General features: G+C 30.5%; 2 long non-coding RNA genes across 2 annotated transcripts; both read left to right on the top strand.

Annotated features, from left to right (window-relative positions):
- Window positions 1–5,500: 5,500 nt before the first annotated feature.
- LOC111703849 (uncharacterized) lies at window positions 5,501–8,555 on the top strand. Its single transcript, XR_002765698.1, has 7 exons — window positions 5,501–5,576; window positions 5,638–5,682; window positions 6,144–6,199; window positions 7,723–7,800; window positions 7,889–7,953; window positions 8,187–8,241; window positions 8,477–8,555. It is a non-coding gene; the product is annotated as an uncharacterized LOC111703849 (long non-coding RNA).
- Window positions 8,556–10,305: 1,750 nt separating this feature from the next.
- On the top strand, window positions 10,306–11,444 carry LOC111703850 (uncharacterized). Its single transcript, XR_002765699.1, has 2 exons — window positions 10,306–10,335; window positions 11,212–11,444. It is a non-coding gene; the product is annotated as an uncharacterized LOC111703850 (long non-coding RNA).
- Window positions 11,445–14,390: the final 2,946 nt, after the last annotated feature.

The following is a 14,390-nucleotide window of genomic DNA, read 5'->3' as shown; positions in this document are numbered from 1 at the left end:
TTAGTTTCCCGGTAAAATCGACCAAGGGCGGGTACACGGCGGGAGAGTAACTATGAGTAACCTGAGTACTTAATGTTTTACTTAACTTTTACATTTCAGGGCTTTTTCGCCATTGTGCGTAGTTTTAATATTAAAACAGGAGTAAATGCACGAAACTTTATATATTTTTGAATGAGACAATAAATATATTTCTCTGTGAATCAAGATGTGCAAGCTCTCACGCAAACATTGAAATGAATTTTGTCAATTTCTCCTTTAATCTTAAACTAAAGATAAGAGCGCGGTAGTTTTTAAATGACCAAAGTTACACATTTTTGAAGAGATTTGTGAGATCATACGGAAACCTATGCTATTAAAACGCTTCAAAGTAGAGGCTGTCTAACAATTTGATGGATAAGTTTACTAGTTGTTTAGATATTAGCTGGTGGTGGTTTACTGGGATATAAATATATTTAATATTTGTTGAGTTGAATGTACTTAGACAGACTGAAGCCGGTCACTCTTTTCTGAGACACAGCGGTTCTCACACGGGGGGGGGGGTTATTTTGGGCAGAGGAGACGTCAGTAGGAATAGGGTTAACCCCGTGCAGCCCCCCCCCCATAAATCCTTTTTACCTGGCGGACTGCATTGGGAACAGGGATAGATAGTTGCATTACAATTTTTAAAGTTTTTTAAAACAATTATTTATCATCAAAATTTTATTCTGAACTGCAATCGGTTTGCTGAACATTTTGAAATGAAACAATTTTTCTTAAACAGATTTTTAACATTGTCAGATTTTGACACTTTTTTTAAATTACGTCATTTTCGTTTTTGACATAAACATAAATATTGATTGATTACTTTAAGCTGCTTACATCTAACTCACCATGGTTTACTAAAGGTCCTGGTCAAAAGTGTAGTGAGTCTTAACTTTAGACACCATTTTAACCATTAAATGTAGATTTTTCGTATTTACTATTTCATATCTGTTTGCTGGGCTTTTTATTCTAAATATCTAAGGGCTTAAGGCTTTTATGCTATTTTTGACGGATTTTGAACGAGATATCAAGATATGATTAAAAATATTCCAATACAGACAGGATACACTCGTTGTATGTTAGTTTTATGTGTGACTCGATATGCCGAAGAACAGATAAATATCATTTAGATTTTATCAATTTTACAAACAATTGTTTTGCTGTAATTAAGGATAGAATTTGATTACATGACTGGCCTGGAAGTATCCTTGGAATAAATTCATTAAAACTTTAAATTTATTTATATATATTTGATTTTGTTCTTACTTGGAAATCCAGCTTTAAATGGAAAATAAAATATAATTTAATAATATTTCTAATGAGCCTTTATTCAAAGAATATCATTCACAACAGTACCCTGTTCACTTTTGTGTAAATATAGTGTAACATTATATCTTTTATCTATATATTTTAAAAATACTATATCTGTAAACCTGAACTACGTTGTACATCAAAGTTTGTAAATAGCACCGTAAAATCCATATCTTGATTAATATTAACTGCGCTTAGTTAACTACGTAACATGATTAGCTAAATTACGATGTAAATATAATGACGTAAAACTTGTAATTACGTGATTAACTTTAACTTGTAACATAGAACCCCAAATACGTTTAGTTGGAATTGACTTCACTACAGTGAGAAAGTAATTCTTCTTAGTTAGCAAACGAGAAGCGTCCTGAATCACTCTCTTCTTGAAAGATAAAACTAGATCGGAAATCGATACAGATAAAGTCGTGTCTGGATTGACTTTTGTCAAAACTTCTATTTTTCGTCATGATTTTTAAAATTTTTTTCTTGAAACACATCTTTGATTTTGCAAATCCTTTTAAAGACTGATAAATCACTACATCACGATTAAATAGTTAACACTTTGAACTGAATAGCTCTTATGCCTCGTCAACCAAAGGCCCAAGTAAACAAAACGCCTATTTTCAAAACGCCAATGTTACCAAACACCAATGTTACAAAAAGTCCAAATTTTTTTTGCAAAAAAAGGCAGTTGAATGGAATCTCACGGAACAAAGGCATGACAGAACAGTTTTCTGTTTTCGTTAAAATCCAATAAAAATGTTTCTTTCCTTGTTGATGCTAAATAATGTGTAAGTACAAACCTAAATCAAGTGTTCCAGATATGGCGGTATCTATTCCACAGTTTTATAGGTTTCACGGTAGGTTTTTAAATCTCAAAGTTTTGTCATTTTAATCGTTTTCAGTTTTGGACGGTTTTTAAAAATTTGGGCGTTATTTTTCGGATTTTTGTCGTTTTGTTGCACTGGACATTTTGTAATTGGGCGTTTTGTGATTAGGAGTTTAGTGATGAGCAGTTTTGTACACACTACCCTTGGAAAAATTACAGTACACACCCCTGCATAAGTCTAAAATATAACAATATATGCTTTTTGGAACACTAGCTTTAAGGATTTAACACCCAGTTGTTATAATACGTGAATTAAGCTTCAGTCAAAGATATTATAATTATAATTTATGAAAATTAAAATCATCTGTTAACGTTTTTTTTTCATTANGGGGGGGGGGGGGGGCTAAGCTTTCAGGGCTCTGCGCCTGCACAGCCCTCTTCTGCCAACAATGTATACCGTTTATTTGTTGCTTTTTATGTGACCATTTTTTTTTGGAATTGTAAAACTCAAGTTTGCGGATTTTTTTTGTGAAAATAGATAGATTTTTTAAATTAAAAAATCAACATTTTTTTGGCTAGATTGATACACACACACATGATAAGCCAAGCTTCAAGACTAGAAAGTGAGAGTTAAAACCGATTTTTTTTTGCCAAATACTTCATAAAATTGAACCTGAAAAATAGTAAATTTCTAAAATGTACATTTAAGTGTTTTAAAAAAGGGTGAATGTGGTCAAGGCGTCGTGACGACATAAAGTCTGCCTAGTCTTAATATTTTAAGTAATTTTTCCTAGCAGTTTGGGCCTTTGTGCTAGAACCAACCTCCAGTAATTTCTCAAACTCATATCCCTCTTGTAAAGAATTTTTTGATACACATGTATATGAATAAGATTTGGTTCAAACAAAAAATACTAGATTTACCTAATAAATCTAGAAAAAAGGTCATTGAAAATATTTTTCTTATGTTGTCATTTGCTTTCTGGTTTAAAATATTAGTCAATTTACATGAAAATTTGCGTTTTACATTCTTTTAGACTTATTTTTTATGTAATATATAAGATTGTTCTAACAAAAAAAGGCTTCCTATAATACTAACACCCCCCCCACGCCCCCTCCCTACACCCTCCGGACAAGTTTGTGTTGTTTACAATAATGATATTATAAATTCAAGATCGCCTGATAATAAATCTGTAGTCTCTGCAAGATACAATAAAATGATAATAAGATACCTACAGGGTGTCCCACGAAACATGACAATAGGAAGACGACTTGAAAGTCGTCTTTAGTATTTGAATTTATTTTTGACATTTAGTCGTCTATCTACTTTAACATGTATGATTCTTGAAACAATTATCACATAATTCTCATAGCCCTGGCATTTCCAAAAAGTGGTCTGCGTTTTTTGTGCTTTCAATATTACCGGAGATATAAAGAGTTTGGTTCAGATTTCAATTTTGTTAAATAAAAGCAAAATTGTCGAAATCTGAACGAAATTCTTCATATCTCGGGCAATATTGAAAGCACAAAAAAGGCAGACCACATTTTGGAAATGGCAGGACAAGGGAAATTTTGTGATTATTATCTCTATAAATTTACTTCTAAAATTAGGTTGACAAATAAACGCAGCAAATTATATCAAAAATCAAGACGACATTCAAGTCGTCCTGCATACTGTCATGTTTCGTGGGACACCCTGTATGTCACGTCTTATTCACATGTGAATCAATCAATATACATAGAATTAATATCCAGCAATATTGCTGGGTACGTTCCAGTGTTTTCAAGCCGTTTCGTAAGCGGTTATTTCAACAGTTTTAAAGACAAAATCTCAGTTAGTCGTTATTTTTAGAGGGTAAGAACAAAATTTAGTTTCTTTAACGATATTTTCCGTTTTTTAATGATACCGTTAGTTAACGAGCCCAATTTTATTAACGGCGTTAAAATTTCCAACAACCGATATCGGCTCCAGGCGTTAACGGTTGTTGTTAATACAGAATTAATGGCATTTAAAGTTCACTGCAATTTTTAGCAGAAAAAATATAATTGCCGTTTAAGAAAAATAATCTTTCTTTTTATTGTGTTCAACCGTTATTTTTTTCATAAGAGGTTACTTCGTGTTGTAAACAATTAAAAATTAACGGTTTTTGTTATTCGTTAACAGACTCTTCCGTTTTCTTTCAAAAACCTCCGTTTCGTTAACGGAACTTTGCCCAGCTCTATCCAAAAATTGATAAATCAGGAAGGACATGTTTCAAAAAAAGGTTTTTAGACAAAATGTGGTCATTTTGGCATTCCACGTTCACATTTTCGTTTTTCTCACAAAATTCCATGTAGTGCTTTTTTTCGCTGAATTAATTTTCGCGAAAAAAATGCTAAAGTTTTCGTTCACTGAAAACCCTTAATAGATTTATAATTTATTTGGGAAACCGTAGTTGGGATTTACCATTAATTAGGGCCGCTGCGAGATTTTAAATAATCGACTCCATTGGTTTTGAAAAGAGCTGATTTCGTAATCTATCATTCGTATGTAAACGCAAAGTGAATAAATACTAAAGTGGACCAAACTCATAGTTGGATGACGACATTTTATGTCCCAAGTATTTAGAAATATGTATATATTGAAATCTTTTCATGAAATTATTTCCAAACCAAATAAAACCTTATGGCCCAACCTGTCGTCGTTTCCTTAGTCTGTTCCACTTTAGTATTTATTCACTTTGATGTAAACGTACCCTAAATTTGTACTAAACAAACCCCACACTCAAGAAAGATATACCAGGAACCCCCCAATTATTTACTTATCTATACTGAAAAAAAGTGTACTGCAAATTTCTGTTAGGAATATCAACTAGCTGCAGTACAGTTTTGTTTGTAATCAGATATAAATTCCCTGTGTGTCTTCTTTGCCCAGTGTTCACTCCAGCTTCAAGATAATGTTTACTATAATCTAGTTAATCTGAAACCCTCGCACTGCGTATATGTATAGTTAAAGGGACTTTAAGCGTAAATTCAAGTGACCTTCCGTGCAAAAATGGTAAAACTCGCTTTACAACGGTACTTTTATTGCTTTTAATTCTTATAAGCAAGAAATGCACAAGTCATTTTCTCGAAGAAACCGCAAATGAAAATAAAAAGTTTACATAAATAAAAACATTGATATTTAATTTACAGCCAAAGCTCTAAAGGTTACCATTGTGAATCGGGCATTGCCATCTTTGTATGAAGGGTCACTTGAAATTACGCTCACAGTTCCTTTAAAAGTCTATTTGTATTTTCTATCCTAATATTCATGATCTTCTCTATAACCTCTGTTGTTTGCATAAGAATACGTAAATATATTTAATATTTTAATATTCGTTATATTGAATTTGAATCATTTTTCAGAAATCATTATAGAATGGCTAATTATCCAACGGTAGATAATTAAAATAATTTTTAAAGTAAAACATTATTGATTACTTTGGTTCTTTTTTCAGTTAATTGGGGACATAGCGGTGGAAAAAGTGAGAACTGGCGAGAAGGTAATAACTATTTTTGAACTCAACTTAAATTGCATTTTATTTCATGTCAAAACTCTTCAATTTCGACCTGCCATTAACCTTCTCGAGGGTCAGGTGAAAACCACAAAAAAATTTGTTCCGATCTATTTATCCGTTTCGTTGACGTTTCGTGAATACAAAAAGACACGCCAACAAGCCAAATGTACACACTATACAGGTGCAGTGAAATTCTTTTTTCAAAATTCAAAAATATTTTCCCCTAGAAACATAGAAAAACAATTCCGACAATTTTTTTTTAACAAAAAAGTCTAATATTGATTTTTGAAAATTATGCAACCAAAAATCTTCAATAAATTTTAAATCTTCAGAAATGAAAAGTTCTCCTTATAATGTAAATTACATTTTAAATGAAAAGATTGTTTGAATAGAAATTTTCATTTTGACATCTCAGTAAAATACTCATATTATTCATGTCCTTCTAGGTGAAGTTTTCAGATTTATGGAGGACCAGTCCTTGTGTTATTGTTTGGTTCAGGAGGTCAGTATTTTAAATAAAGAATATAAGTGGTTGGCATTTATATAAATTCAATGAAGACAAATTTTTTATTTTTAACAAGATCTTTTTTAAAAAAGAAGTTGTGCTCATTGAAAGATTTTTGGAGAAATCAAAATTAAACTGTAAGGTCATCTTCATTGTATTGATTCATACGACGAGAACTCTATTTTAATCAAGGGATTAACTAAACCCTAGTTCATTCGCCAGCTTTATTGTCTATTTTAATCAAAGGATTAACTCAACCCTAATTCATCCGCCAGCTTTATTGTCTATTTTAAACAAAGGATTATCTTAACTCTAGTTCATCAGCTAGCTTTATTGTCTATTTTAATCAAAGGATTAACTCAACCCTAATTCATCCGCCAGCTTTATTGTCTATTTTAAACAAAGGATTATCTTAACTCTAGTTCATCAGCTAGCTTTATTGTCTATTTTAATCAAAGGATTAACTTAACTCTAGTCCATCCGCTAGCTTTATTGTCTATTTTAATCAAAGGATTAACTTAATCCTAGTTCATCCGCCAGCTTTATTGTATATTTTAATTAAAGAATTAACTTAACTTTAGTTAATCCGCCAGCTTTATTGTCTATTTTAATCAAAGGATTCACTTAACCCTAGTTCATTCGCCAGCTTTATTGTCTATTTTAATCAAAGGATTCACTTAACCCTAGTTCATTCGCCAGCTTTATTGTCTATTTCAATCAAAGGATTAACTTAACTTTAGTTCATTCGCCAGCTTTATTGTCTATTTTAATCGAAGGATTAACTTAACTTTAGTTCATCCGTCAGCTTTATTATTTTTTTTTAATCAAAAGGAATTAACTTAACCCTAGTTCATCAGCTAGCTTTATTGTCTATTTTAATCAAAGGATTAACTTAACCCTAGTTCATCCGCTAGCTTTATTGTCTTTTCTAATCAAAGGATTAACTTAACCCTAGTTCATCCGCCAGCTTTATTGTCTATTTTAATCAAAGGATTAACTTGATCCTAGTTCATCAGCCAGCTTTATTGTCTATTTTAATCAAAGGATTAACTTAACTTTAGTACATCCGCCAGCTTTATTCTTTATTCAAATCAAAGGTTTAACTTCACCCTAGTTCATCTGCCAGCTTTATTGTATATTTTAATCAAAGGATAAACTTAACTTTAGTCATCCGCCAGCTTTATTTTACATTTTAATCAAAGAATTAACTTAACCCTAATTTATCATTACCATGTATCACAATACAGTTGGGCGAATAAAACTATGTAATTAAAAGACGACATTTAAAGAACTATATAGGAATTTCATGTTAAAAGGAAAACAGTTTTAACATGTAGCTTAAAAATCATATTAATTAGATAAATGCGTCTGTATTCTGTGTACACTTCACAATTGTGTCACGTTTTATGTTTATGGGAATATTTAAAACTATAACTTGAAGTTTAACAGTCGTCTTTTAATTTCATAGTTTTATGGGTTTTACTGCATTGAATGTTAGTTTAAGGTCGTCCTTGTTCTAGGTTTGGATGACCTTATTGTAGAGTAGCTGCCGCTGAAATCTCCAAGATACAAGCGCAGCTACACAACAACAACATTAAGTATACATTTCAAATTCTTCTTTATCATCCATAATTTATAATTTTATCCAATTTGAACTTATAATAGATATCATTTGCTTTTTTTCAGGCTTATCGGGGTGGGGGTAGAAAAATTAGGGCTTCAGGATTTTGTTGAGAAAGGATATTTTACAGGTGAGGTTAAGTTGCAGAAAAAGATTGTTCCCGTATTTTAAAATACAGATTATATCTAAATTTTTAAAATTAGAAAAACCCAACTATGTATAAGTATCAGCTAGGAAAATTTGAATCCATAGTTACTAACTGTATATTTATCGTGTTCCAAATTCCAAATATTTGGTTACTACATGATGAACAGAAAAGCAATAAAAGGTACATTTTTTATTTTTCAATTTTTTATTTTTCAGGGGAGCTTTTCATTGATGAATCAAAGGCTTCATACAGAGCAATGGGCTTTGCAAGGTATGAATTAATGATGAAGGGCTAAACCCAAAAATGAAAGTATGACAACCCATGGAGTTTTGAAAATACCATAATGAGAATGTTAAATTCGGGTTTTTAAATTAAATATATAATCTTAAAATTGTTAAGATATAACTAATACAAATTTTAGATATAGTATTTTTTTGACAAACATTAAATTAAAATTTAAATTATTGTTTACATTTACATTCAATTATGTTATTTATTTATTTAGTATGGAATACTCCGAACTACTGGGTCGATCTTTTTTCTCAACTCAAGCTGTCACATCAATTTACAAGAATATATCCGAGGTTGATTTATTCAAGTTTTATTTTTATTCATTTCTAGACGAAGTGCCCGCGGCGATGCGCGCGGAATTTTAAAAACACTTTTTTAAAATATCATGTTACCCCAAGGGTACCCATGGGGTTCCTTAAAAAAGGAAGCCAATTTGGTACAGCCGTATATATGGTTTAAAAAGATTTAGAGCTTAATTAAAATACTCGTGTATGGTTTTGGTCTTTACTATAAAAAAAAATGAAAAAGGGTTTTGAAAAAAACATTAAGCCTGTTTAGCAATAATGTATATAATTGATTTTTATTTAAAATTTTTTTTGTGTTAACCCCCCCCCCCCCCTCTGAAGATATAAGACTATTATTGTATTAGAACAAACTTAAGGACGTTAAGTTTATTTGCGCAAAAATAACACATTTTAGGAAGAAAAACTTTTGTATCTTATTTAACTACAGGGGTAGGCAATTATACCAATACAATGAAGACGACTTCAATTTTGATTTAAATTATACTGTTAAACAGCATGGATACACAAAAACATAGAAGTAAAGCGAATTTATTATTTAAAAAAGCTTCTCTTTGATTACGTGTAAACTTGTAATTCGTTAAAAATCTTGTTAGCAATCAAACTTACTTTAAAAGTCGTCTTCATTATAGTGATATAATCGCTTACCACCGTATTTGAGTTTGACATATTTTTGTCTACACTCTTATTTCTTATCAAGATCAATATAAATATTTATTATAAACATTTTAATTAAATAAGTTGTTAATTTTTCACTAAAAAAATATTAATTTTATAATTCATGCACTGAAAGAAGTATTTGTGTATTTTTTATTTTTCCAAAATTAGACCTTTTAATTTTGCATTTGAATAAAAAATGCTAAGAATGTTAGTGAAAAATATTAATTCTAATCAATGTGACAAAAATATGATTATCTAATTGTAATTGAGGAATTCGACGAGTTTCCCAATATGCAGCAATTTAATTGTATTTTATCTTTCGGAGATATTTTCTAAATCAAGAATTCAAAGAATTCAAATTACCCTATAAACTTACTGTAAACGTTAAATCAATTGACATATAAAGAGAGAGGGATTCATTTCTTTTAGATCGTTTCTTGGATTTTTTATAATTAATTCTCTTAAGAGCGACTTGCTGATTTTTTTCATTAAAAAAGTTGGAGGACTCGGTGAAAATTTTACAATTTTAAATTAGAAAAACAAGGATATCTTGGTAAGGGTTTAATTACGATACCCTTATCACTTGGGCCTGTTATCTACAATTTTATTAAAGGATCACTTGAAAGCAAGGGTGTACACAGTGGGTTAGGGGGGAAGGGGGCAGTGCCCCCCTAGAACTCAGAGCTATCACACTTCTAAATTTTAATCTGAAAAGTAAAGAACATAACAAAATTAGTTGGCTGTTTATTTTCTGCTAGTTTTGTTCGAAGGAGAGATACAGTAGTAACTGTATGGTAATTGGACTGTATGTTATGTAGAGTTTTCCGACAGATACATCTAATAGAACAATCTAATAGTTTAATATGAAAGAAGTAAAAATAAAAAAACACAATTAATGGAAAATACGAAAACTGTTTCTATGAAATGATTGCACATTTACTTATCTAGGGCCTTGGTGGTAACATGAGAGGAGATCTGTGGCAGAAGGGTGGTTGTCTAGTTGTAGGGGTTGGTGGTAACCCTGTATACATGCAGTACACTCAGGTAATATATACATATATTAATATACATGCTGTACTCAGGTACCCCTGTATACATGCAGTACACTCAGGTAATATATATATTAATATACATGCTGTACTCAGGTAACCCTGTATACATGCAGTACACTCAGGTACTATACATACATATATTAATATACATGCTGTACTCAGGTATAAATGCAGTACACTCAGGTAATATACATATATTAATATACATGCTGTACTCAGGTAACCCTGTATACATGCAGTACACTCAGGTACTATATACATATATATAATATACATGATGTACTCAGGTAACCCTGTATACATGCATTACACTCAGGAAATGTATACATAAATATAATATACATGCTGTACTCAGGTAATCCCATGTATACATGCAGTACACTCATGTACTATATACATATATATAATGTACATGCTGCACTCAGGTAACCCACTTAACCTAGAACTTTTGAAATCATGCAAAACACGAGATTCTGCCATCGAAATTTTGGCAAATTGGTCAAAAAGGTTTTAAGTTACGATATGATTTGAGAAACCAAACAAATAAACAGAGATCACTACATTTCTATATTTAAAAGTTCATTTAGACAATAAAATTTGACTGAACTAATGGGGAAATTTATTAAAATTTCTCTTCAATTTTTAATGTACAAAATATAGTATATACTTTAATATTTCAACTGTTTTAGCATAAACCAAAAATAGAATAATAGAATCTTTACTTAACTGCCATGGTCAATAGTCATTGGAACACCCTGAAGTTGTAAATTTTAATTTACAAATTTTTTTTAAAAGATCCATTCATTCGTCCTATCTAACTATCGAAACTTCAATTTCTAAATGAAAAAGGTTTTAAAATATCCTCTTAACATCAAATTTTCTTCTTTTTGCTTATCTTCGTAAAATTAAATTTTTCTATCGTAATTTTTTTTCAGGAGGAGGCCATTGATCATGTTAACAACGACGACATTTTAAAATGTTTTAACATTTAATTTTGTTTAAATTCTTCTTTTTTGAACAAAGCTTGGCTAAGGTTATAAAAAAGAAGTTTTTTAAGAAGTTATGGGATTTGACATTCTATACAAAGAAGGGTATGTATGATTCACAACCGTATCCTTTTTTTCGATCGATAAAGAGTAAGTAACATAGATAAATAAATAAACAAAGATAGCTTATGTACGCAAAATCACCAACAATTGTACAGTCTGCGAACTCATACTTCTAGGGGTCAAAGTGTACTTAAATGATAAGCGGGGTGGTTTGGTGTTTTAATGGATTTCATAATAGAGTGTAAAATAACTCTGGGAATGGAACTATTTAAACAATATTTCACTGAGCAATATATCGTACTGACGAAAACTGAAGAAGGACATGAGAAGGACTAAACTAACTTAAATTTCTCTCTATAGAACTAATGTACACCACAAGTACTCAATGACACAAGAACAGCCAATGTTCACAACCGACCTAGTTAATCTATATAATAGGAATATCTTTAACACATCTCTGTACATTTATATCTTTCAAGATAAAAAATGTCGTCTTATGAGCAATCTATCTTTATCTATGGTAAGATTTTGTCGATTTTCTTTGCTGAAAGGGACTGTAAAAGAAATTGTGACATTGTAACAAATAGTTCCATTGTTTCTCAAGTAACAATTGTTGTAGAAATCACAAGTGAAAATAATAAAATTTCAAAGATAATATTGTTGATATCTTATTTTCATATACTGTGAATCAGATAAACCACTCTTTTAATGGAGAGTCACATGAAATAACAAAAACTGTTCATTTAAGATCATGTCTTATATTTTAAATTTGATTTGTTTTTCATGTTAAAAAAATCTTAATTAGAGTAAAAAAATGTTTGATTGATATTTTTTCGCTTCATTTTTACATACAGGGTGTCCCACGAAACATGACAGCTGGTGAATATTTTAAAAAGCCTTCTTCCATAATTTGATAATCTGTTTGATACTAAAGAGACTATATAACATTTATTATATGACAGTAAAATATAAACGAGTTAAACAATTTTTTAAAAGAAATAAACTGCAAAAAGTCTTTAATTTCTAATACAGCATGTGGAAGAAAACATTCAAAACTATTCACCAACTGTCATATTTCGTGGGACACCCTGTATACAGGGATTATAAGTGGTGGTAAGCGATTATATCGTAATAATGAAGACGACTTTTTATTTTTATAATTTTCGTTTGTTAATAATCTTTTTTCTAATTACAAGTTTGCAAGTAATTAAAGTGAAGCTTATTTAATTTAATTGCCAGCTTCTCTTTGTTTCTATATGCTTGTAGTGTATCCATTCTGTTTAAAAGCTCGATATAAATCAAAATTGAAATCGAAAGTCGTCTTCATAATTTATATATTACTTGTTTGTCTTTAGAAAATGTGGTTAAATCGTTATAAAATGAAGGCAAATGGTTAAATGAATTCTATGTGCCGGATGTAAATATAGCAGATTAAACCTAATCAAATTGTATGACATGAAAAAATAAAAAAAATGTATCCTCTAGTTTTGGTTCATTATCATTCGTTACTGTGAATGTTCATATTATGTTATCATTATCCTGAATGACACTATGGTTCGTGGAAATATGGAAATAATACGAAAAAAAAGGAAAAAAGGAGAAAAAAATCTGGGGTCGTAAAATTGTTCTTTCTATCCCATTTTTTCTGGAAAGCATATTCATATAAAACGTTTTAAAAAGTGTCTTATCAATGTGTTAAAAGCCCGAACACAAATGATTATATTACACAAAATAAATCTGTCAAAGGGACTGTATAGGAAAAATGAAAGGGGGTATAGGCTGAAAGCTAATCACTTTAGCTTTTGATTGTCACCCATGAAAGTTACACCTGATGTTTCTTTCTCGAGAAATTTATGTAAATCTGTGTCAAATTTATACGAAAATTCATATATTTGTAATTTTGAATAGAACTAGTAGGTTTACATAAGGATCATATTCAGCAAATATGCAACCAACCTGAAAAAATATATCCCAGAGAAACCTAATGATAACCTAGGTTCTTATCAATTATTATTTTAAGATTTCTATTTTTTTATTTTTTAATAGATATAATTGATAATATTATTGTAACTTAGATTTTCTCCAATTGTTATTTTAGAATTTTTATTTTTGCTTTTAATAGATATAATTGATAATATTATTCATAAGTCCGTACTACGTCACAAGAACTCCCACCAGCAATTTGTGATACACGTGACCACTATACTGCACTACCATAAACAGGGTAAGCATATACTGGGTTCCCCACAAAAGATCAGACTGTAAAGCCCACCTGAAACTCGTTAATTTGAGTCGTCTGCCTTAATGATAGTGCTTTAAATTTCATTAAATGATTTCAGAAAGAGAGAAACAAGTTTAAAATTAAGAGAATCGAAAATATAAGAAAACTGAAGGTATAAAGGTAGTAAGTCTTTGCCACAAAATATAAGGAAAATGAAGGTATAAAGGTAGTAAGTCTTTGCCACAAAATATAAGGAAACTGAAGGTATAAAGGTAGTAAGTCTTTGCAACAAAATATAAGGAAACTGAAGGTATAAAGGTAGTAAGTCTTTGCCACAAAATATAAGGAAAATGAAGGTATAAAGGTAGTAAGTCTTTGCCACAAAATATAAGGAAACTGAAGGTATAAAGGTAGTAAGTCTTTGCCACAAAATATAAGGAAAATGAAGGTATAAAGGTAGTAAGTCTTTGCAACAAAATCAGATTTTCAAATCTCTATCTTTGCAAGTCAATGCCGTAGACCTTAGATATTTCAAACTATGAATTCAGTTAGACCAAATATTATAAGTTTGAAATATCAAAGATTTACCCCATCAGGTTGAAAAGATATAGGGATTCAAAACTTGAGTTTGTTACAAGGACTCAATTCCTTTCGTGCAGTCGGCTCTGAGCCTCTGAAATCGCAACCTTCGTGGGTAACCTTCATTTCATAATCAGGGTTTGTACGTGAAACTAAGTCAACGTCATTCTGACAGGTAATCTTGGTATTAAATATCTATTGGTTGCGCAATCTAACATTTAACATTGATTTCTTGATAAATTATTAATGATTACCTGAGACATCT

Source organism: Eurytemora carolleeae, unplaced genomic scaffold, assembly GCF_000591075.1.
Source record: "Eurytemora carolleeae unplaced genomic scaffold, Eaff_2.0 scaffold555, whole genome shotgun sequence".
Classification (NCBI taxonomy): domain Eukaryota; kingdom Metazoa; phylum Arthropoda; class Copepoda; order Calanoida; family Temoridae; genus Eurytemora; species Eurytemora carolleeae.
The sequence above is the reverse complement of the archived record's forward strand: the minus strand, read 5'-3'. Positions and strand labels throughout refer to the sequence as shown.